This window comes from Sminthopsis crassicaudata, chromosome 5 (genome assembly GCF_048593235.1).
Source record: "Sminthopsis crassicaudata isolate SCR6 chromosome 5, ASM4859323v1, whole genome shotgun sequence".
NCBI lineage: Eukaryota > Metazoa > Chordata > Mammalia > Dasyuromorphia > Dasyuridae > Sminthopsis > Sminthopsis crassicaudata.
The window spans coordinates 221,968,959-221,994,472 of NC_133621.1; positions in this window are offsets into that span (position 1 = coordinate 221,968,959).

Consider the following 25,514-nt stretch of genomic DNA (forward strand, 5'->3'; position numbering starts at 1 on the left):
AAGTAAAGTTTAGTTAGTAAAGTTGAGGGTAGAGATAAAAGGGCACCAGAACAACAGGTTCAGTGGGCAGAAATCCTTGACATGACTGGTGTAAGGATGCCATGTTTGGGATCTCTGCAAAGTGTGGACTCCAGTTTAGTCCTTTTAATAGGGGGGCTTTGGACCATCTGAAGGGGCCTATGGGTAGAATCCCAGGTTGGCTTCCTGCTTGAGCTTCAGCTAGGGTTAGAATTTGAATAGAATTTAATGGGTTTTTAGATAGGAGGCAACTATTTGTGCTTGGGGTGGGGCAGAGTCCCTGAGGCAGAGTCTAAGGAGATTTTAAGAGTTTTGGGATTTCCTCATCAATATCACATAAATAGTACCTGAGAAAGAAAAACAACAAACAAGCAAACAACAACAATAACACAACAAAGGTGAAAATACCATGTGTGATCCACATTCAGTCCCCATAGTCCTTGCTCTGGATACAGATGTTTCTTTCCATTACAAGGCTATTAGAATTGCCTCATTGTTGAAAAGATCCAAGTCCATCACAGTTCATCATCACATAATCTTGTTGCTGTATATACTGATCTCTTGATTCTACTCACTTCACCCAGCATCAATTCATGTAAGTCTCTCTAAGCCTTTCTGGAATAATTTTGCTAATCATTTGTTGTCTTATAGTACGACAACATTTCACAACATTTATATACCATAACTTATTCAGACATTCACAGTTGACACAACAAAAAGGGCTGCCACAAACATTTTTGCACATGTGAGTCTTTTCCCTTTTATATGATCTCTTTGAGATACAGACCCAGCAGCACACTACTTAATCAAAAGATATGCACACTTTGATAGCCCTTTGGACATAGTTGAAAATTGCTCTTCAGAATGGTTAGATCAGTTTACAACTCCACCAATAATGTGTTAATGTCCCAGTTTTCCCACATGCCCTCTATTATTTATGATTATCTTTTCTATTCCGAGAGGTGTGAAGTGGTAGCTTTTTTTTTGCCTTAAAGAACTCATTTAATATTTTCTTCAATTTTTTCTAAGATACACTCACTTATTTTCTCTTCTGTTAACCTGGGCAATTTGTATTTTTGAAGTATTTATCCATTTCATTTAGATTGTCACTTTTATCTCCTAACAATTTCATTAATTTTATCTTCATTGGTTTTTTATTTGCTGTTTTCATGTTTTATGCTGGTAATTGTATTTTTCCTTTCTTTTTTTAAAATCAAATTAACCAATGATTTGTCTATTTAATTGTTTTCTCAATAAAACCTGCTCCTAGTTTTATTTATTGGTTCAATTTTTTTCTTTCAGTTTTATTAACTTTTATTATTTTCAAGATTTCCATTGTAGTATTTAACTGCAGGGTTTTAATTTGTTCTTTATCTTATGTATGCACAATGTGTTGATTTGCTCTTTTCTCTCTTTTATTGATGTAAGCATTTAGAGATATTGATGAGAGAAATAAAAGGGGGAACCCTGTTTGCTGGCGCAAAATCCCATGAGGTGCAGTGTCCCCTGTAAATGAATTTACAGGCCCGAAAACCTAGATTGATAAAAAAAAGGTTTATTGTAGGAATTTGGAAGTAAAGTTCAGTTAGGAAGATGCCAAAGCCAGAGGTGGCCGCTGGGTGGGCAGGAACCCTTACACGGCCCGAAGGATACCATGTATTGGGGGGTGAAGGGCTCCTGGAAAGAAAGAGCTCCAGCTTGGCTCTTTTATATCTAAAAGGTTTTGTGGGCGGTACCCCAAGTTCTGGCAGGCTTTTCAGTTAGCTCAGATCTGATGGGGGCTGGGCCCAGATATTCAGCCATGGGGGTTGGGAAATCAGAAAGGAATGTTAAAGGGACCTCAACCTCTATCAATTTTCAGAACTCTTTAGTTACATCCCACAAATTCTAATATATTGTCTCATTATTTTTATTGTCTTTAGTGAAATTATTGTTTCTGTGATTTGTTTTTGACCCACTCATTCTTTAGAATTAGACTTTTTATTTTCAACTAATTTTTAACCAACACATCAAATGAACACTACTGAATATTTTTTATTGAATTAATAACCCCAAAGAGTGAATTTAATATTTCTGCTTTTATGCATTTCTTTGTGAAGTTTTTATATCCTCATGCATGGTCTTTTGGGGGAATGTGCCATGTACCATTAAGGCAAAAGTATACTTCTTGCTATTCCTATTTAATATTCTTCAGAAGTCAACCATTTCTAACTTTTCTAAATTTATATTTATCTCTTTAACTTTTCTCTTATTTATTTTATGGTTAGTTTTTAGGTCCAAGAAGGGTAAGATCCCTACTAATATAGTTTTATTGTTTATTCCCTTCTATAATTCATTTAATTTTTTTTCCTCCAAGAATTTTTTTTTCCCTTTTTTGCTGAGGTAATTGAGATGAAGTAATTTACCTAGGGTCACATAGCTAGGAAGTATTAAGTGTCTCAGGTCAGATTTGAATTCAGGTCCTACTAACTTCAGTGCTGATGCTCTATAGTGGATACTATACCACCTAGCTGCTCACAATCCTCCAAGAATTTCAATGCTGTCTTTTGGTACATGTATCTTTAGTATTTATATTAATTTATTATCTATGCTTTCTTTTAATAAAATATAGTTTCCCTTATTTCTTTTAAATAAATCTATTTTGCTTTTGTTTTCTATGAGATAATGATGGCTAACCTTGGCCTTTTTTCACTTTAGTGGAAACCTCTTTATTTTAACAGTATGTTTCTTTCAATTTCAAATGTGTCTCTTATAAATAACATTGTTAGATCTATTTTCTAATCCATTCTCCTATAATCTTCCATTTTATGGTTGAGTTTAACTCATTCATATTCATGATTATGATCTCTCTATATTTCCCTCCATTTTATTCTATTCTATTTGTTTTTTTCTCTTTTTTTTACCCTGTCCTCTTCTCAAAAGTCTGTTTTGCTTCTGACCACTACTTCCCTTATCCTACCATTCCTCTTATAAGATAAATTTCTATATCTTTTTCTTGTGTGTGAGTGTGTGTGTGTGTACTTTCCTCTTTGAACCAATTCAGATGAGAATGAGGTTCCACTTTCCATTTCTCTCACCATTCTTTGAGTGCTTTATTTACATTTTCACTATCTTTTTCCTACCCTTTCTCTCTTTTACCTGTCATTTTGTAGTTTAGGCCTACCAAAGAAATTTAATGGTTTTGATTGTTTCAAACCTATTCCTTCATGATCATTTTTCTTCTACTTTAGACCTTGTCTCCTTTGCTATTATTATTATTATTAATTATTTCTTGTTGTTGTTCTTTTAACCCCATTGGCATTCTTCTCTTTCTTTTTTTTTTTTTTCTAGGATAATTTATTTCACTACTTGTGGCTTCCTTGATTTCTTTACCTTTTTATGTTTTTGCTATTTAGAGTATTTGCAAGGCATGTACTTTCCTGTGTCTAGTTTTGTTTTGTAGGGATTAATTAAAAACCTTTCTTTTATTGACCATTCATTCTATTTCATTGATGATAAGCTTATATTTGTAGAGTTTTTCATTTGAGTTCCATTTTGAACTCCTTTGTTCTTTGGAACACATTATTTCTATACTTTCTAGTAAATATAAAATAGTCTTGTATCATTCAACTTTTTTTCTCTTTATATTTGAAGTTATTTCTTTTGACATCTTGAAGAATTTCTTATTTATTTTAGGAAATTTTAAATTTAACCAATATGTATCTTGGGACTTGTAGCATAGGTTTTTTTTGGGGGAGGAGTTGTTTTGTTTTCCTGGATGGAGGTGCTCTATATATTCATTTTGTTTTCTGTGCTTAAAAGTTCTGGGCAATTTTCTTCTTCTTCTTTTTTTTTTTTTTTTGCATTGTGATGTTCTGGTTCTTGATTTAGCATGGTCTTCTGAAAGATCCATTTATTTGATATAATATAAAGAATTATACTTTATATATATATGTGTGTATATATATGTGTGTGTGTATATATGTATATATATACATATATATATACATATATACACACACACATATATATACACATATATATCATATATATGATATATATATCATAAGTTCTTCAGACATTCATAGTTTCCAGTTGACACTATATTATGTGGTGTTTTAAAAATATTGGTTTTTGCTTCTTCTTTTTCCAGATTATCCTAAACTTTTGTGTATTTATATTCCCAATCAATTGTTCTACTTTTGGTTTCTTTGGGAAGACCTGCTACAATGGATTTAAGGTTTTTTTTCCTTTTCTTTTCTTTTTTTTTTTTTTTTTTAATTTTGTAATTTCTGCTGTACAGGTGGGGAAATTTTCTGTTTTCATGATTCTTGTTTCTTTCTTCAATCATTCTTCAATCTTCTTACTTCAGTTCCATGATCTCTTGGAAGAGCCTCATCAGGTGTTGATTCATTTTCCTTTGATCTGAAATATTTATTCAGAGATATCTGGACTTGATCCACTATCCTAAAGATGATCCCTTCTGTTACCTGTCTTCCCTATCTGCTTGTGCTCAAGGTTTTAAATTGACTTCTCTGGAGGTCTTTGCTAATTTTATTTTTCCACTATATTCCCCTATCACTAACTTTCTGATTCTTCTTTGATGGAAAATCCCCTGAAGAATGGATCTCAAAATGATCTCAATTTCTCACATTAGGGAACCTGACCTAAATGACTTCTGGAGGGACTGAGCTGGTTCCAATTGGATGTTAGTTTCTTTTCTTTCAGGTCTCATAGGGCTCCACATTCAGGCTAGTATTCTGTTTCTATTCTTTATATATTTTGGTTCTCTGGCTGAGCACAGCTACAGGGCAGCAAATGTGCTACCACCACACGCAGAACAATGTCTTGTGTCTTTGGCCCATGGAAAAAAGTTGTAATTCTTTTACTTTTTGCATGTGATTCTTATTTTGGAGAGTTTTGAGATAGTGTGAAAATCAAAGAAAATGTCTAATCATCTATCATGTTGGTCATATGACTCACCTTCAAAATGTCATTTTATCCTCCTTTAGAAAGAGACTTTTTCCTTGTGTTCCCTATATTAATTCCTGATTTTATTGCAGTATGTCTCATAAAGAATATCTTTGATATTTCTGCTTTTTACATTTATTTTCATATTTTTGCCCTAGCACATGATCAATTTTTATAAAAGCACCACTGATGCTAAGATATATGGGCATTTTTCAATATTTACATTCAGAAGATTACATACATCTTGCAGATCTATTTTTCTAGTATCTGTTCAACTCCACATTTTCCTTTTTGTTTATCTTCTTGAAAGATTTATCAGGATCTCAAAAAGGAACTTTATAGTATTTCAAAATTGTTTTCTCGTTGTATCTTTATGCAATTGGTCTTAATCTTTTTATGAATTTAGAAACTGTGTCTTTTAATGCATATAAATCTAATGATATTGTTTTATTGTGATGCCTTTGAGCATAATGTAGGATAACAGAGGACATAGTCTAGGGTAAATTTTCTATTTATCCTCCTTGACAGTTTAAATTTTTATTGTTGTCTATCATAAAATAGTGATTGTGATTCCTGTCCTTTTGCAATAGCCTGATAACTAATAAATATTATTCTCGTCTCTCATATTCATTCTTTATGTGTCTTTATGGGTTTTTGTTCCTATGCTGAAAATTATTGCTATATGGGTTGTTCTATTTATTCCTCTATTCCCCTTTAAGGAGGAATTCAAGATACTCACTTTTTAAAGTTATTATTGTTAATTTGTATTTTCCTCTATTTAATTCTTTATGCTAACTTCCTTCCCTCCCACTCCATCCCCAGCCCCAAATTTCTCTAATTTGTCACTTGGTCAATGTGATTAGCTTTGCTTGCATTACTTTGATTACTGTCTGTACTCCTATAGATTCTCCTCTTCTTTCTCCAGTTTCTCTATATTATCCCAAGGTCCTTAAATTTATTTGTGCAGGTGAATTGATCATTCATAGAACTAATCAATAAAAAGTAGCTATACTGGGTGGTGTTAAACAGCTGAAAAAATTGCAAGTATGCCAGTTGATCCCCTTAAGACATGTGAATAAATCTCTTGAGTAAATCAGAAAGGAAGCAATATAGAATAATAAAAAATCTGCCATGGCTCCAGATTACTTCTAACAGGCAGTTTGGGGAATCTATATAGGAGACTTCAGGTGAAATTCCATTTCTAACAAGTTTAGGAGAAGATTGTTTAGAGTTGGAGAAGAGAAGGCCATTAGTAGACAGTGAGACTGGCTCCTGGACAAAAGCACAGGCAGAAGCAACTATTAGAAGAAAGAAGAAGGAAAAAAAACCCAAAACATCCAGGAGCTAGCTGCAAATTTGCTAAATCAGGCCAGGCCCTAAGGCCTGATTAAATCAGAAGGGATATTGCTGAAATCCTTCTGCACCATAAACTTCAAAGCAGTTATTCTCTGTCTTTTTTCTATTCTTGAGGCTCCTTGGTAGATACTTGAAATCTTTCATTCTGGGAAACTGCTTACTTTTCTGTTTTAAAACATTTATGTTGTATTCACTATAGATGTCTTAGCTACTTATGAACTTACTGAAAATGAAATTGAGAAGAGGCAATTGAGGGGAAAAGATCTTCTGAAAAGAGTGTTACATTTAATGCAGAGTTGTTTTTCTAATATTCTGTGTCTTAATGTAGAACTTTTGTTATAATTTCTCAAAGCAGAAAAAGGAATGTTATAAGAAGGTTGTGAGAGGGAGAGAGGGAGGAAGGAAAATAAAGGAAGGAGCATAGAAAGAAGGAGGATAGGAGGAAGGAAGAAGAGAGGGAAGGAGGGAAAAAGGAAATTAAGAAAGGAAGGAAAGAAGGGAGAGAAAGGAGGAAAGAAGGAGGAAGAAAGAAAGGGAGAAAGGAAAGAAAGGAGGGAGGAAAGAAGAAAGGGAGGTATGTAAGGACAGAGGGAGATAGGAAGGAAAAGAGGGAGGAAGGGAAGGAGAGAGGAAGAGAAGAAAAGAAGGAGGGAGGAAAGGAGAGAGAGAAGCAGGAAGGAAGAAAAGAGATAGGGAAGGAGGAAGGAAGGAAGAAAGAAAGGAAGAAATGAATGAAGAAAGAGAGGGATGGAGGGAGGGAAGGAAGAAAGGAACTCTTTTATTTAATCTAATTGGCCATAATTGACTTAAGCTATCCACACAGTATAGTTCTGAGGTAAATACAAAATATCTATTCAACAGTCTCACAAAGTTGTCTTTATTTTCTTTGGGAAGTATGATTGCAATGAATTAAATGATTAACATTTCTTGAATTTGTTCTTCTAGTATTTTTAATCTTGTGTAATTTCTATGATGAAGGAAATAAATAGCTATCACATACATAGGCATATTGTATGAATAACTTTTCTACAAGAATTAGTTATTCATATAATGAGGATTGGTACATGTGTCGAGTGCTTCTGAAATTATTCAACACAAATGGAGATTCTAATGAGCCTCTTATTAGATGAATGGTCATGTGTAATGAAAGTGCCGCAGGAAACCATTGGAACATGTGTAAACATTTTGTGACTAGTTTTCATTTACTAACCATATGATGAATGACAATTTCTTTGGCTTCATAGCCAGATATAAAGATGTTTTGTTTTTTTGTTTTTTAAGATACTAGACTTCAGAGTCTTGAACATTTTTTCCTTCAGCTACTCACTCTTAGTTTGATTCCTTCATGGCTGGCCAACAATGTTGAAAACGAAGGAAAACTTAGGCCTTCTCCCTCGTGGGGTCAATATGTGATGTTAAGGAAGGGAAAAAGATCAGTAATAGTGGCAGAAATTCTGTTTCCTGAATTACTAGATTTATTTTTCCTCCATGTCCTTATGCAGTTTGCATAACTTAATAATATATGTTACCTTTGGCCCGCTGTCTCTCTGACTACCCTGAATGTTAGCTGTCCTAGGAAGCTCATAAAGCCTTTCTGTTAAGCTTTGTTTTACTAGGAAATGCAATCCTTGTTAAAGAGAATCATCTGAATTAGCTAGTTTCTTTGAATGAAGCCCATTACAAGACGTAGATTGTTCGTACTCTTCAATGTGAGTGTATATTAATTTACCCACAAAAAAGAGTAAGACATGCTACCTGCTCTCCATTCCAGGATTTTTCACTAAAAATTTGCATTTTTCTCTACATTCTCCAAGGTATTTATCCATAATGAAGGGAATACTTCCTTCTCCCTTTTTAAAGGGTTCAGTTCAGGAAGGAAGGTATTATTGACTTTCTCTTAGCAATTGCCTCCATTCTTTAATTAATTAATTTATTTGTAGTAACGTGAGTCCTTAATCTATGAAACGTTCTTTTAATTCTTTTGCTATCTCTTCTCACAACTTTTTTTTTAATCCCCTTATAAGCATTAATATCTTAGTTACTTTTGGTACTTGATAATTTCTCTTCCTTTTTGGACCCTATTCCCAGTTCATTCTCTATGTTAATAATTTGGTGAATGTAATGTTTCTTTCTCTTCCTTTAAAATGTTAGGAGTGGGGAGTCAAAGTTCATCACTACTGAAAAGAGAATAAAAACCATCCCAGGTATAGTTTTTAATAAAAATTTCTGCTCTCAATCACTCAGAAAAGAGGGTGTATGGGGCTATGATAAAAAGGTATGAATGAGTTCATTACCCTAAGTTCTGCTGTTACCTTACATTCTGTAGTCCTATCTTATGTAAAAATATTTCTCATCTTTTTTTTTCTCCTATTGCAATTTTCATTACTAAATGTCTGATATATTCTTGATTTAAGGTTGTAGAATTTGTGAGAAAAACTTGGGATTTTCCTATTTTGCCTTTTTTTTTGTTATTTGTCTTAATTTCATGGAGTACCCCCTTTGAAAAATTAATAAGCTCATTAATGTTATGGGAATGCTTTTCAACTACTTTAATACTGCATTTAAAATGAATTATAATTATTTTGACACAAAAATTTCCTCCTTTAATTCTCTCCCAGAAAGTCATCATTTATAATGAAAATTTTTGAAAGAAAGAAGAAAAAAATCCGGGGGGAAAAATGTTGAAAATCTCTCATATTATATACAACATTTTATACATGTGATCCCCAACCTGGGTCCAGAACTTGGGGAAAGTATATTGTAATATCTCTTCTTTGGGCCAATTTTAATGAAGATAATTTTATTTTGCAATGTTCAGTTTCAATTATGTCATTGATAGTGGTTGTTATTGCTTTAATTTACATTCCTATGATTATTGACATATTGCTTACCTGATTCTGCTTACTTCACATTGTATGAGTTTATATATCTTCTCTTGTTTTTCTATATTCATCTTGTCTTAGAACACAATACTATTACATATATGTACTATAATTTGTTTAGGCATTCCTTAATCTAAATTGACTGTATTACCAATTCTTTGCTACCACAAAAAAGTGTTGCTGTAAATATTTTGGGGAAGACCATGATCTGTATCTTGTCACTCATTCTGATAGCTCCCGAGGAGAAAGTGAGGGTAATGACTTTGCACAGTCCTCCCTAACTTAAATCCAATTTAATTGTATGTCATAACATTACCTCCCTTATATCATGGTCCTCTTTGAGAATGAAGGATAAAGAATTATAAACTTCTTGGGCTATATTTCTAGTTATAGAATCTCTGAGTCAAAGACCATAGACATTTTAGTCACTCTCTTTGCACAATTCCAAATTCCTTTCCAGAATGGTTGGACCAATTCACAGCTCATCAGCATTGTATTAATAACTTTCCATGATCTTTTCAATATTAACTATTTCCGTTTTATCATGTGCTGAATTTCTAGGTACAAGATAAAAACTTCTAAGTTGTTTTATTTCTTTTATTAGTGAATTGGAACTTTTAAAAACATATTTGCCAATACCTTACAATTCTGCTACGGATAATTTGTATCTTTTGAACTCTTATCTATTTGAACTGATAGTAAAGTGAGCGGAGGAGCCAACGGCAGTGGACACTGTAAGACCACGCTACCAACAGCAGATCCACAGGCCTTAATGATAGCTGGTCTTACATATTTATGTTAATTGGATATGTATGTAAGGTATATTTGATATAAAAAACTCTCAGTATTCTCTGCTATGATTTATTATTGTTATTATTATTCTCTTTATGCTAGCTATAATCATTTTCTTCTCACAAAATTATGTTAATTCTTGAGGTTTTTTTTTCCTAATGTAATTATCTCTTTACTTAAATAACAATTCTTCTTCAACTATAGCTGTGAAAGTTATAAGATCTGCTTCTCTTCTAATTTTTATAGTATTATTTAAAATATTCAAGTCATGTATCCATTTTGAATTTATTGTACTAAATGATGAAAGCTAATTTCTTCAATACTATTATCTAGTTTTCCCAATAATTCTTGAAAATAAAAGAGTTCTTTCCTAGATAACAGGTTTTCAATTTTGTTAAACATTAGGCTTTTGAATTGAATTATTTCTTATGATTCTTTCTCTAATATGTTCCTTTAATCTATTTTTTTTATTTTTACCCAATACTACTTTTGATGATTATGGATTTATAATATAATTTGAAGTCTGAAGTGTTATTCCCCCTCCTTTACTACCTTTCTTCCCATTATTTCCTTTGATATTCTAATTTTTTTTTCCTCCAAATGAATTTTATTTTTATCTTTTTTTTTTTTTTTCTTTTTTCTGAGGCTGGGGTTAAGTGACTTGTCCAGGGTCACACAGCTAGGAAGGGTTAAGTATCTGAGACCAGATTTGAACTCAGGTCCTCCTGAATTCAGCCCATTTTATTTTTATCTTGTCTTGGTATAGTACTAAATTTGTGAATTAATTTCAGTGGAGCCGTAATTTTTATTATGTTCCATGAGCAAATCACGAGTACAGTATATCCTATAAATTATTTGTTATTCTTTATATTTCTAAAGAGCTTTTCTTGTTATTGTATCTTCACAGGAATTGCATGTACCAAAGTACATGCAAATTGATTCTCATTTACATTTTGGAATAGCAACACTTTTGAATGGAACTTTCATTTCTATTATTGCCTCCTTAATTTTGTTTTACTACATGTAATTTTTAAAAATTTTGTGGGTTTATTGTATAGCCTGAAACTTTATTAGAACTATTTCATAGAATCTATGTTCTGATTCCCTAGGATTTTCTAAGTAAGCATATCATTATCAAATAGAGCTAATTTTGTTTCTTTTTTACCTCTCTTTATATCTTTCTTTTTGTAATGCCGGAGAAACTGAGGCAAGATAGAGATTAGAGAGTTGTTAATATTTTATTAATTGGAGAGTTTAATTGACTGGACAAGACTCTTGTCTCAACGTATCCAGTGATGAATGGGGGAATGACAAACCCTTTTATAGCTTTCAAACAAAGAAAAGAAGAGCGGGAAAAGTTCTTACAGAACCGGTTTGGTTTTGTCAGGATGGGGAAAGCAATAAACGCCAGAGTCAGGAAACAGAAGTAAGGATCTCAATTGAAGTATCCGGGATGATCTTATCTTTTAAAGAGGGACAGTGTTAAAAATTCTTTGAAGGCAGAGGGAGCTAGGAGCTAGGATGTCTGATCTGTTCCTTATCTCCCACTGACAATTTATAACCTTAGAGCAAATGGTCCTCAGTCTTAATGAACCAGGGGGGGTTTACAATTTAAGTGGACTGAGGCAGAACAGTTAAGGAAACTGAGATAGAAGAATTCAGGGAAACTCGGACAATAGGGGAAACTAGTGCAGGGAAACTGAGGTAGAACAGCTCAAGGAGACTGTGGCATAACATTTTCTCATATTACTATGACTAGCAAAATATATTTGTGTCAAATATAGTAGGGGAATGGAACATCTTTGTTTTATAACTATATTTGTTGGGAAACTTCTATTTCCCCCAATTTAATATAATGCTAGCTTTTGGTTTTTAGAAAGATATTTTGATCATATTAAAAAAGATCTTTTTTTCAATAAAGATCAGCTTTAGTTCAGTTTTAAGCTTTTGTAAGGTTTTTTAGCATGATGGAGTGCTATATTTTGCCAAAAGCTTTTTTTTAAACTATTGATAGAACCATATAACATAAGATGTCTTTATTTTAAATATGATTACCTTAATACTTTAATAATAATTATTTTAATAATTCAGTCAATTAACTAAGACATGGTACTTATATACTAGGTACTAAGTGTCAAGGTAGTTTATAGTCTATGCATGTTGAATCTTTCTTAGCTCATAGATATAAATTCAAATTTGTCCATTAAAAATAAATGAATTGTTGTAAAGATAGCATCTTCCATATCAGCATAGCATTTGACCATTTTTTTCAGTCTATCTTTATGGTGATAATGGAGAAAGCTGCATTTGATAATAGAATGTTGTTGTAGCTGTTTAGTTGTATCAATTGCGTCCATTTCTTTGTGATTCCATTTTGGGATTTTCTTGGGAAAGCTTTGAGTGGTTTACCATTTCCTTCTCTAGCTGATTTTACAGAGGAAGAACTGAAGCAAACTAGCTTATTGCTCAAGCTCACACATCTAGTAAATTTCTGAGGCCAGATTTTAACTCAGGAAAATGAGTCTTCCTGATCTGCGGCCCAGCATTCTACCTTTTATGCTACCTAGTTTTCCTGTGATAGTATAGTTAGGGAGATTTAAAACTAATTGAATGACCAAACTCAAAGAGTACTTGAGTACTCATTAATATGTCTTTATTAATGTAAAGGGATCCTTATAGTAAAAAAAACCTTGGGTATATCTTTTTAGCCCTATTCACCATTTTTTATTAACAACTTGAATGAAAGGAGAAGTGGCATGCTTATCAAATTATCAGATGACTTGAAGCTTGGAGAAATAGCTAAAATGTTGGCTGAGAATCCAGAACTCAAATTATCTTGACCGGCTGAAACAATAGCTGAACAGGAAAAAAAATGACACGTAATAATAAATATAAATAATGGAAGTTCTTGAAATAATCTTCACTTGTTCAAGATGGGAGAAAAGTAGTTAGTTAACTGTTTTTGGGGAAATATGATGGTTCCAGCATACCAAAAAGCCAATAAAAGTCACATGGAAGTCAAAAAAATTAATGCCATCCTTGGCCACATTATAAGAGACATGGTGTCCAGTTCTACTATATGCAGTCCTAATTAAGATATGTAGCACTGTGTTCAACTCTAGATACATTTTAAGAAAGACAGAGAAAAGCTATCACATGTTCAGAAGAGGACAAACAGAATTATGAGAGAATTGGAGAACATGCCATATTGAAGATTGTTTAAAAGTATAGGGAATAATTGGAATTGAGAAGAGAAGATTTAGAAAGAACATTACAAAATTGCCTTCAAATATTTGAAATGGGTTTTGTTTGTTTGTTTGTTTTTGCTGAGACAATTGGGGTTAAATAACTTGCCCAGGGTCACACAGCTAGGAAATATTAAGTGTATGAGACCAGATTTGAACTCAGGTCCTCCTGACTTCAGGGCTGATGCTCTATCCACTGAACCACCTAGCCATCCCTGAAATGGTCTTTTGTGGAAAGTGTATTAAATCTCTTCTGCTTGGCCTAAGAGAACCAAAACCAATAAATAGTAGTTGCAGGGAGACATATTTAGTCTTGATGTAAAGAAAAAGTTATTAATAATTAGGACTATGCAAAATAGAATGGTTGCCTAAAGAGATACTCTGTTCTTTCTCATCAGACATCTTCAAGAAACTGATCACTTTTATGATATACATGTAGAAGGCATTTTTGGCCAACTAAGGATTGGATTTAAATGATCGTTGATTCATCATCCTTCTCTTATGTTCTAAGATTCTGCAAATCTATGACTATGGAAAATTTTAGCCCTTGTTAAAGAAGGCTTAAAGAGAAAGAAGAAAGTGTGGATGAGATTCTGTGGAGAATATAAGGAAGAAGAGGCATCATGGATATAGCATTGGATTTGGATTTAGGAAGATTTGGGTTCAAATCCTATTTTAGACACATCAACTGTAATAGTGGGCAATCTACTTAACTGGGCTAAAGTATACCTCAATGTGCCTCAGTTTTCTCATCTGAGAAAGGGTTGGTTGGATTAAATAACTGCTAAGCTCCCCATTAGCTCTAGTTCTATGATACTTTGAACCAGGGAATAATAGAATGATTGCTATGCAGTAAAAAAGATTTGCCATTTTGCTGTTTTTTATTTTAATTAGTCATGTCCCTCTTTTTATGATTAACTTTAATGTTTTCTTTGCAAGAATACTGGAGTTGTTTGTCATTTTCTTCTCTAGCTCATTTTACAGAAGAAGAAACTGAAACAAACAGGTTGAGATTTGCCCAGGGTCACACAGCTAATATATGTCTGAGGCAGGATTTGAACTCACAAAGCCTGGCACTCTATCCACTGCACCACCTAGAGGCCATATATATTATCTTTTACATATATTTTGTATCTATTCTGTGTGTGGGGGGGTATATATATACAAATATATATATATATATGTATATATATAGATAGATAGATAGATATCTATATATAGATATATAGATATATAATGTATTTATGGATGTCGATAGGTAGATAGATAGATAATTTCTCTTAGCAGAATTAATCTTGAGACTAGAAATTGTTTTATTTTATTGTATTTTTGTTTCCATTTTCTAGGTAGGACCTAACACAGAAAAGACACTTAATCTATTATTGTTACCCCAATTGACTAAGAAAGCTTTAAAATCAAAAAGCATTTATTAAGTATCTACTATATGTCAGACACTGTGATAAGTGCTGGGGAGCATTTCAAAAATGCCAAAGACAGTCCCTGATATTAAGGAGCTTAACAATGTCAAATGCAGCAGATGGATCAACGTTTAGGACTGAGAAAAAAATTTAATTTAATAACTACTTATTGACTTGAGAAAATGAACAGAATCCTCACTATAAGCCTCTATTGTCTGGCTCTAACCTACTTTAACATAAATATTTTTTTTATTATGGACAATCATAAACAAATAAATATTTTAATATATGAATTAAGGGATGGCTCATGGTTGGAAGCTTTTAGTTTAGCAGAGACTCTCTACTCCCTTTTGAAGGCCCCCTACCCCAAGCTCAGCAGGATCTCTTCTTCTCTCCTCCTTAAATTCTCTTTAGTCATCAGCTTAGAGGAAGGGTTTTTCTAAATGAATCCTGGTAAAAGCAAAGGGACTTCTGGCACACCCCAGGCCTGGGGGAAGCAACTCTTGTCTCCTGAATTTCCATATTCATTGTGACATCTGCTTAATAATATGCTTCCATGATTATATCTTTGGGTTCTCAGGTTCTTTCTGCGTATGCAGAACTGGCCAGTTTCTTACTTGGCCAATTTTGCTTTTTCCCTAAGCATTCACAAACAGCACAATGAATATATTCTAGCTAAAAACTATAAAGCCATAAAAGCAAGCATATTTTAAAGGAAATTTCTAGTGAGATATACTAGCTTAGCAAGGAAAAAAACTGGAGGGGGAAGAGGGGAAGAGGGGAAGAGAGAGGAAATTTCATCAATGATGCCATTCTTCAGAGGGTTCTGGTGGCTCCCCTCACTCAACTACAATCCCTTTTCTATTATCTACCTGTATATGAAGGACAGAATGACTGAAGGCTATCTCTTCCTCTTGTTTTTGAGCCTAGCTTCCTGTCACCTGTGAAATCTGTGTTGGGAAAAAGAGAGCAATTACAGCTCCCTTTGCCCTACACACACACACCTGATTTCCCCCCCAGGAGACATCTGCTTTTCCCCAATCTCTAAAAGAGGGAAAGGGCTGAGATTATATACTTCCATGGTTTTCTAAGCAAACAAAGATCATTGAACTCCATTACACAAAGAAGAAAGATGCTTGTATGATAAAACAACATATAGGGATGGGAGAAGAATATTTAACAAGGTAGTAGCAAAACTATTCTATTTGTATCCCCTTCTGCCCTTTCTTTGTCTTTGGAGTATTTTAAAATACACTCTTTTCCCCCCTATATCTATCATATCCTAGAAACTCTAAAATACAAACTCAAAACTCCCTGCTACACCATTTAGTATTCTTTCAAATAAGCTCCATCACTTTTAGAAAAAACGGTATTCAGTTAATAATTATTTAAGTACTTACTGTGTGCTAGACACTATACTAAGTAATGAGGTATAGATTTGGGGTACCCAAATGAAATTGAGGTCTAATGGCAGGTTTGGGGTACAGGGAGTCAAATGGTGCTCCCCTGCAACCCCTTTGTATTCAGCGCAAGGATAAGGAATTAAATGAGGTCTAGTGGTGGTGCAAGAGTCCCCTGTAAAGGAATTTACAGGCCCAAAAAAACCTAGATTGATAAAAGAGGTTTATTATGGGGATTGGAAGTAAGGTTAAAGTCTAGTTAGTAAAAGGTGAAGGTAAAGAGAAGAGAGCCCCGGAAACAGTATTCCATTGGGCAGAGAGTCCTTGGTGCAGGCATGGTTTTGACTCTCTGCAAAGGGAGGACTCCAGCTTGGCTCTTTTATAATGAGAGATTTAGCTAAAGGGGCCTGTGGGTGGAGTCCCAAGTTGGCTCAGATCTGGTGGAGGCTCAGGCAAGCCTTGATCTCCTATTGGAATTCAAAGGGGTGCTTTTGACGAGGATTTGTGATTCATTTAGAGATAAAAACCACAGTTGCTGAGGTGAATTTCAAGGCTGAAGTGATTTTCCAAGATGAAGAGATTTCTGAGGCATGATAGAGGAGCCCAGAAAGTACAGTCTGACAGGAAATGAAAAGGGGAATATAAAAAGCATATTGCAAAATGGTGGAATGAGATTTGAGCTGCCTTGAAGAAGTGTGGTGAAGCCAGAAAGTAAAGATGAGGAAAGGAACAACATATCCCCCCCCCCTTTTTTTTTTTTTTTTTTGGCTTGGAAACCTCACTCTCTTCACACCCACCTCCTAGTTTCCTTCAAGTCACAGATAAAATACCAACAAAAAGTCTTTCCTTATCCTCCTCACTCCTAAGATTTTCCCTCAATCAACAACTTCACATTTATCTTTTATATCTTGCTCCATGTCACCTGCCTTCCCCATTAGACAGTGAGTTCTTTAAGAGCAGGAACTGCCTTTTAAGTTCCTTTGTACAATTGGTGCTTAGCACAGTGTCTGACACATAATGGGCAATAGATAAATTGGAGTGTCATATTAGTTGCATTTTCTGCATCAGTTCATCCAAATTTTTCCAGTTTCTTTGAATCCAGCATATTATCATTTGTTCTAGCCTACTTTTCAAAACTCATCTGTCTCAAGATTAGAAGGGAAGCAATAAACTGGGAAAACATTTTGACAGTCAAAGGTTCTGATAAAAGCCTCATTACCAAAATATATAGAGAAATGACTCTTATTTATAAGAAATCACGTCATTCCCCAATTGATAAATGGTCAAAGAATATGAACAGACAATTCTCAGATGAAAACATTGAAACTATTTCTAGCCATATGAAAAGATGCTCCAAATCATCATTAATCAGAGAAATGCAAACTAAGACAACTCTGAGATACCACTACACACCTGTCATATTGGCTAGAATGACAGAAAAAGATAATGGTGAATGTTGGAGGGGATGTGGGAAAATTGGGACACTGACAGATTGTTGGTGGAATTGTGAATACACCCAGACATTCTGGAGAGCAATTTGGAATTGTGCTCAAAAAGTTATCAAACAGTGCATACTCTTTGACCCAGCAGTGTTACTACTGGGCTTATATCCCAAAGAGATCTTAAAGAAGGGAAAGGGACCTGTATGTGCAAGAATGTTTGTGGCAGACCTCTTTGTAGTGGCTAGAAACTGGAAAATGAATGGATGCCCATCAATTGGAGAATGGCTGAATAAATTGTGGTATATGAGTGTTATGGAATATTATTGTTCTGTAAGAAATGACCAGCAGGAGGATGATTTTAGAGAGGCTTGGAGAGACTTACATGAATTGATGCTGAGTGAAATGAGCAGGACCAGGAGATCATTGTATACTTCAAAAACAATACTATATAATGATCAATTTTGATGGGCTTGGCCCTCTTCAACAATGAGATGAACCAAATCAATTTCAATAGAGCAATCATGAACTGAACCAGCTATACCCAGCAAAAGAATTCTGGGAAATGAGTGTGAACCACTACATAGAATTCCCAAACCCTCTATTTTTGTCTGTCTGCATTTTTTATTTCCTTCACAGGTTAATTGTACACTATTTCAAAGTCCGATTCTTCTTATGCAGCAAAATAACTATATGGGCATGTCTACATATATTGTATTTAACATGTATTGGTCTACCTGCCATCTGGGGAAGGAGATGGGAGGAAGGAGGGGAAAAATTGGAACAAAAGGTTTGGCAATTGTCAATGCTGAAAACTTACCCATACATCTTGTAAATAAAAACTATAATAATAAAAAAAGACTCATGTTTCTCGGAGTGAGAGTAAGTTTATATGAACTATGGCTGATCCTAGGGGATGACCCCCTAAAAACTTTAGCTTCTCTTTTGTCTCTTTGTCCCATCCTTCTATACACACACTTGGAGTTAATTAAGGAAAATATATTAAGTATAGTGCACATCTAGTTTTCTCAAGTCCCCCACACATGTTTATTGCACAATATTCCATATGCAATAGCATTTATGTCGTTTCTCAGAGATTAAGCACATGCAGGAGTCTATGAACAAATACAGAAACAAAAAGTGCTCAAATGGCTTATTAGGCCTGATTTTTTTTTCATTTTGTAGGATGTATCTTCCCCACAGATTGATAGGAATCCTTTCAACTATAAAAGAAATACAAATTTCTGTCTTATCTTCAAATTCCCATCTTAAGGGGGTAATACTAATTACATAATTCCATAGTGTCAATTCTGTGGCACTCAGCTTTCCTTATACTCCAACTCTCACAGCCATATATTGCTAATGGAAAAGCCATAGCTTTGACTATATGAACCTGTGTCAGCAAGGTCATGTCTGTTTTTTAGGAGCTCTCCCAAAAAGGAATCTGAACTGGGAGCTATTGTCAGGGCAATTTTCCATTATTTCAGAAAATCCTCCTTTTAGATTCTTCCTGGGATGTAAGCAAATTCCTTGTCATTGGACTTGCCCTGACTAAGTGAATGAGGCAACTAGGTGGCAGAGGAGTAGAGTATTTACCCTCGGACTTAGGAACACATACTTTGGAATTCTGACTCAGACATTTATTAGATGTGTACTCTAAGGCAAGTCATTTAACCTCATTCTCAGTTCCCTACTCTAGAATTGGAATAATGATAACATCTACCTCAAAGAACTGAAGTGAAGATCAAATGAAATGACAGATTAAAAACTCCTAACAGAAAGGACACATTCTGGGAGCCAAGATGGTAGAGTGAGCAGTAAATTGCAATAATGCTCCCATATTCACCTTCAAACAACCATAACAAATTTTTGATAGCAAAAGCAGCAAAAAAGATAGGGCAAAACAAAGAAATTTGGAAGATTGACAGACTTAGGTAAAAGAGGAATGTGGTCCAGGACAAAAGTGTCCCAGGAAGTCAGCAGCAAGCCCCACTTTAGCAAACCAGCAGTAGTTTTCTAAACACCAGTATGGCAGAGCAAGCAAATGCCAGCACCAGAACTCCCCACATATCTCAGCATAGCAAGGAATGCCAGGAGGCTTCAGTCCTAGGAACCATCACAGGCTTCAGCATAGATCCAGGCAAACAGGCAACTTCTCATCTCTGGGAAAACAAGTAGCTGCCAATGGTTAGACCATATGTTTCAATGTATTCCCTGGGAAATGCAGAAATATCCTATACATCAGACAGCAACACTAGGACTCCAACTCAGCACCAGGAAGGCTGCCAGACTCCTATAGCCTCCATCAGTTCCAGCCACCCTCCCCATTGCACCCCCTCAGTGCAGGACTAGCAATAAGGGTTCCTGTGTGCCTCAGGACAACATTAGTACATCACCAGGTAGACAGCTAGGATCTATAGCCCCTGGCACACGAAGACTTCAGTGCCCTTGAAGTAGGCATCACATTTAAAAGAAAGGAAAAAAGAAAAGAAAAAAAGATGAGCAAAAAACAGTAAAAAAATAATCTTAAAGTTACAGAGAAGTGACAGAGAAGATCAAGACCCAAACTCAGAAGAGGACCACAATATCAAAACACCCATGGGAAAAACCCCAAAGAAAAACAGGAAGTTGTCTCAAGCCCAGAAAGAACTCATGGAAGAACACAAAAAGCAGCTTAACAATCGTATAAGAATGGTAGAACTAAAAATGGGAAAACAAATAAATGATGCAAAAGAATTATGAAAAAAAGAGTCAACAGCTTGGAAAAAGAAACAACTGCTTAAAAAGTAAAATTATTCAAATGGAAAAAGAGTCATAAAAATATATTGAAGAAAACTCCTTAAAAAGTACAATTGGTCAGATAGAAGAGAAAATACATAAGCCAATTTAAGAAAACAACTCCTTAAAAGTTAAAATTTTGCAAAGGGAAGCTAATGATTTTATGAGTCATCAAGAATCAAACAAATTCAAAAGTATGAAAAAATAGATATAAAATACCTCATGGAAAAAACCAATTTATCTATAAAATAAGTCAAGAAAAGACAATATCAGAATTATTAGAGTACCTGAAAGACATAATCAAAAGGAAAATCTGAACAGTAGCTTTCAGAAACTTATCTTTTTAAATTTATTTTTATTTTTAAAGCTTTTTATTTTCAAAACATATGCATAGATAAATTTTCACCACTGACTCTTGCATAGCTTTGTGTTTCAGATTTTCCCCTACTTCCCTCTACCCCCTCCCCTAGATGGCAAGCAATACAATATATGTTATACATGTTTAAAAATATGCTAAATCCAATATGTGTAAACATATTTATACAATTCTCTTGCTGCACAAGAAAAATCATATCAAAAAAGAAAGTAAATGAGTAAGAAAACAAAATGCAAGTAAACAACAAAAAGAGTGAGAATGCTATGTTGTGATCCACACTCAGTTCCCACAGTCCTCTCTCTGGGTGTAGATAGCTGTCTTCATTACAAAATCATTGGAATTGGCATCTGTCATCTCATTGTTGGAAATAGTCAGGTTCATCATAATTGATTGTTGTATAATATTGATGTTGCCATATACAATGATCTCTTGGTTCTGTTCATTTCACTTAGCATCAGTTCATTCAAGTCTCTCCAGGCCTTTCTAAAATAATCCTCCTGTTCATTTCTTATAGAACAATAATATTCCATAACATTTACATACCACAACTTAATCAGCCACTCTCCAGCTCAAGTTTCTTGTTTCTTGACACTATGAAAAGGGCTGCCACAAACATTTTTGCACATGTGGCTTCCTTTCCTTCTTTCAGGAAATTATTAGGGAAAATTGCCCTGATATTCTGAAAGCAGAGGGCAAAATAGGCATTGAAAGAACCCACTGATCACTTCAGGAAAGAGATCACAAAATAAAAACTCCAAGGAGCATTATAGTTAAATTTCAAAATTATCAGGTCAAGGGGAAAAAATACTGCAGGTGACCAGAAAGAAACAATGGGGAGCGCCAATCAAGATCCCATAGGACTTAGCAACTACAACATTAAAAGACTGGAAGTTATAGAATGTGATATTCTAGTAGGCAAAGGACCTAAAACTTTATATGAATCACTTACCTGGCAAAATTAAGCATAATATTTCAAGGCAGGGATGGTCATTCAATGAAATAGAAGGGTTTCATTATTTCATAAGAAAATACAAGGCAAGACATAAGTCAAGGCATGAGGGAAGGGAATGGATGAGGAAAGAGGTAGGAAGAGATGAGGGAGTCTTTGAAGAAGCTAAGTGCTTATCTCTACAGAATCCACATGGCCTCAAAATGGGCCCAATCTTTCACTCTGAGGATTGAAGTCAGTGGGATGGAAATCAATCCTAGCTACCTTCACACACAGTCTTCCCAGAGTTTATTTCTTTGTGTATATCTCACAAGGCTAGTCTATATCTGGATCTCACCCTCTTTTTTTCCTTTCCCTCTCCTTTTTGGTACCACCATGTTTTCCCTTTCCTTTCTATGTTTTTTTTTCCCCTTCATGTTCTTCTTGATCTCTTTGTGGTTTTCTCTCTGCTTTGAATCTCTTTTTCCTCCTTTTGACTTTCCTTTTCTCTCTTTTTCCCTTATCTCTTTTTTTTTGCCTGTCTTACCTTTTCTCTCCCAATCCTGCTTTTCTCCCACTATGCCTATCTTGACTTTTCAGCTCATTCCCCTATCTTCTTCATCCTTCTTTGTCCTCTCATATATTTCACTCACTGACAGCGCTCACCTTCCCTCCTTCCCATCTCTTCTCACTTATCAGAGTTCCCCTCAAGGCTCTGGTATTGCTACTTCTACTGGTTGGGAATAGAAAGGGATTAAATGATATGGGTAAAGTTTAGAATTGCAGCTAAAGATAGTTTGCTCCCAGAGCCGAGTATTTCTGATAGCAGCCCCCAGACTCTGCTATCTATAGAGAGGGTCAAACCACTCATTACTGAATCCTGGGGTCACTGGAAAGAAACCTAAAGGATCAAAAAGATAGAAAAAGGTACCAGGAGGACCTCAAACTACACACATGAGTTCTAAGTACTAACTTAGGGCCATAAGACATTCCCTTCTTGTGCTCTTTGAGTAAGTCTTCACAACAGGAAGGAGGTCTTTCAGACACCAGGCTAAAGGCTACATCCACTGTACTACTTGGCTACCTCTAGGGCCTGAAGAGTATGTTAGATATATAAATGGAGAGATAGTATAGCATTAAAGTCAATAAGATTTACCAACTGATGGGATATAGAATGCAAGTAAGAACAATGAGGGTTGGAAGATAATAGCTAATATTTATATGGCATTTACTATTTACCAGGCACTGTGCTAAGTGCTTTTTAATTATTATCTCATTTGATCTTCAGAATCATCCTGGAAAATAGGTACTATTATTATTTTAATTTTACAGGTAAGGAAATTGGTTCAAAAATAAATCAAATGCCCATGGTCATATAGCAGCAAATGTGCAAGGTGGACTTGAACTCAGGTCTTCCTGAATGTAGACCTAATACGGTATACATTGCACAAGACAGCTGTTTGGATGATTGGAAAGATAACTGTGCCCTGAAAAGAAAAAGTTAAGTTTGGAAGGAAAGATAATGCACCCTAGTTTAAACTGTCTACAAGAAATTCTAGTTTTAAATAAATGTTAAACAGAGTAATTGGGGTTCTCTATCATATGAGTACAGGTTCTTATCTGGAAGAGCCAAATGCATAGAGATTATAATCAAACCCATGTGACCTGATAAGATTGCTGAGGAGAGCCCAGGTAGGGGGTAAGAGATCTCAGGACAGAGCCTTACCCACTTTCAGAGGGTAATATATAAATAATGATTTATTTCTATTACATGTAATTTTGGCTTTTTGTAGAATTTTAAATAATTTCAATAATATAAGAATAAGATCAATTTTCTCATATAAAAATGATTAAAGAAAAGGGAAAGAAGCAAGAAAAAAAAATAGTATATATCAACAACCACATGAAAACCATAGGAGAAAAGCAAATTAAAACAACTGTGATGTTAACATTCACATCCATCAGACTGACAAAGATGAAAAATAAAGATAATGAAACTGGTAGAAAGGCTGTGGCTATGAATTGATCAAACTACTCTGTAAAGCAATTTGAAATTATACCTCAAATTAAAACCCAAAATTGTTCAACTGTGCATAAACTTTGACTCACTGAAACTACTCATCAGCATGTACCACATAGGGGTCAAGGCCAAAGGAAAAGGTCCCAAGGTATAAAAATATTTATAGCATCTAAACTTGCTGCTTTATAATGCTAGAGCTCTCAGATCTAATCAGAGTTCTTGAGGACTACACCATCACCAGAAATGGTAAAAAGATGCAGTGGTCCTCAAACTTTTTTAAATAGGGGGCCAGTTCACTGTCCCTCAGACTGTTAGAGGGCCGGACTACAGTAAAAACAAAAACTCACACTCTGTCTCTGCCCCTCAGCCCATAACCCCTTGGGCTGTAGTTTGAGAACCCCTGAAAGTCTTTAAAATTAAAGTGTCATTGTTGGGAAGGAACTTAGCCCAATGACTACCTGAACAAGAGTGCACTTCAAAATACATACAGCAGATAGTAAACCAAACTTTGCTTGAGAAACCAAGAATCATGGTCAGCAACTCATTCTATCTTAGGATAGCTCTAAGTGACTTAGAATAGATAGATAGCAAGTCAGAGCAGAAAGGTCTGGTGACTACCTGGTAAGTGGTTAAATTGATAGTTGTTCAAGAAAGGAATGATTAATAAGTATTTAACAACTGGAGTACTTAGTTTGCACTGAAGCAAGTCAGCAAACAATTACAGACAGAGAGAACAACTACACATAATTAATAATAATAATAATCCCAAGATTTTTTGTGAGGATAAAAGGAGATAATGTTTGTAAAGCACTTTGCAAACTTTAAAGTACAATATAAGCATTATTATATTATTATGCTATGGATCTAATATGATTTACAGGGACTTTGTTTTTTTTTTTTTTTTTTTAATTGGGAGAGCATGTAGCAGAGATTGAAACTTTTCTTTCCCTAGTGTAAAGTTATGACAGGAATATTTGCCTTTGCACTTCTTCCACTTAATCCCATCAATTCCACATCTCTGAATAGTACAATCAGTACCTAAAGGGAAGATTGTTATTTATTGGATTTGGGACGGATATGAGGCATGTGAAGGGACAATTGGGGATAGAACCCTCAATCAAGCCAGCCTATTAAGCCTCAAAATTCATTCCAAATGCTGATACTAGCTTTGTCCTGGGGAGATGATGATGTGTTTTAAAGATGCAAAGGGTGAAGCATTCCAGAGCATTAGTGTTCTTCCCTAAGTCTAGAGAGCAGGAAATTATATAACCAAGGGAAGATCTAGAGTAGGGTCCTTAATTGTTACTGTCCTAGAGCTAAAAACAAGGAGGCCAAATATCCTTAACTAATATTAGTTTTTTCAAGATTCCTCATCGCTATAAGACTGGCCTTCACTTGAAAAGAAATATTTGTATGACAGGAAGAAAACCTGAAAGAAAAGGCAATGATGAGTAGTAACTGATGCCATCTGCTGGATAGCTACAGAAAAAGCAAAGTCTTTGACTCCAGAACTGCAAAGGAAAATAATGATCTGGCTCTTTGCTGAGACCTTCAAAGAACATCAAGCAGGGGGAAAGTGGTGCTGAGCAGATATTTAGAATAGCAGTAGTTAAACATTTTTGGCTTTAGGACCTCTTTACACACTTAAAAACATCAAAGACTTTAAAGAGCTTTTGTTTATGTGGATTGTATCTATTAATATTTACCATATTAGAAATTAAAACTGATCATTTAAAATTTATTTATTTATTAATTTAAAAATAAGAATAGCAATCCACTGTGTATTAACATAAATAGCATATTTTTATCAAAATAACAATTTTCTCAAAAATAGTAAGAAAAATGTTTTTACATATTTTTATAAATGTCTTTAAAGTCTGGCTTAATAGAAGACAGCTGTATTCCAAGATCT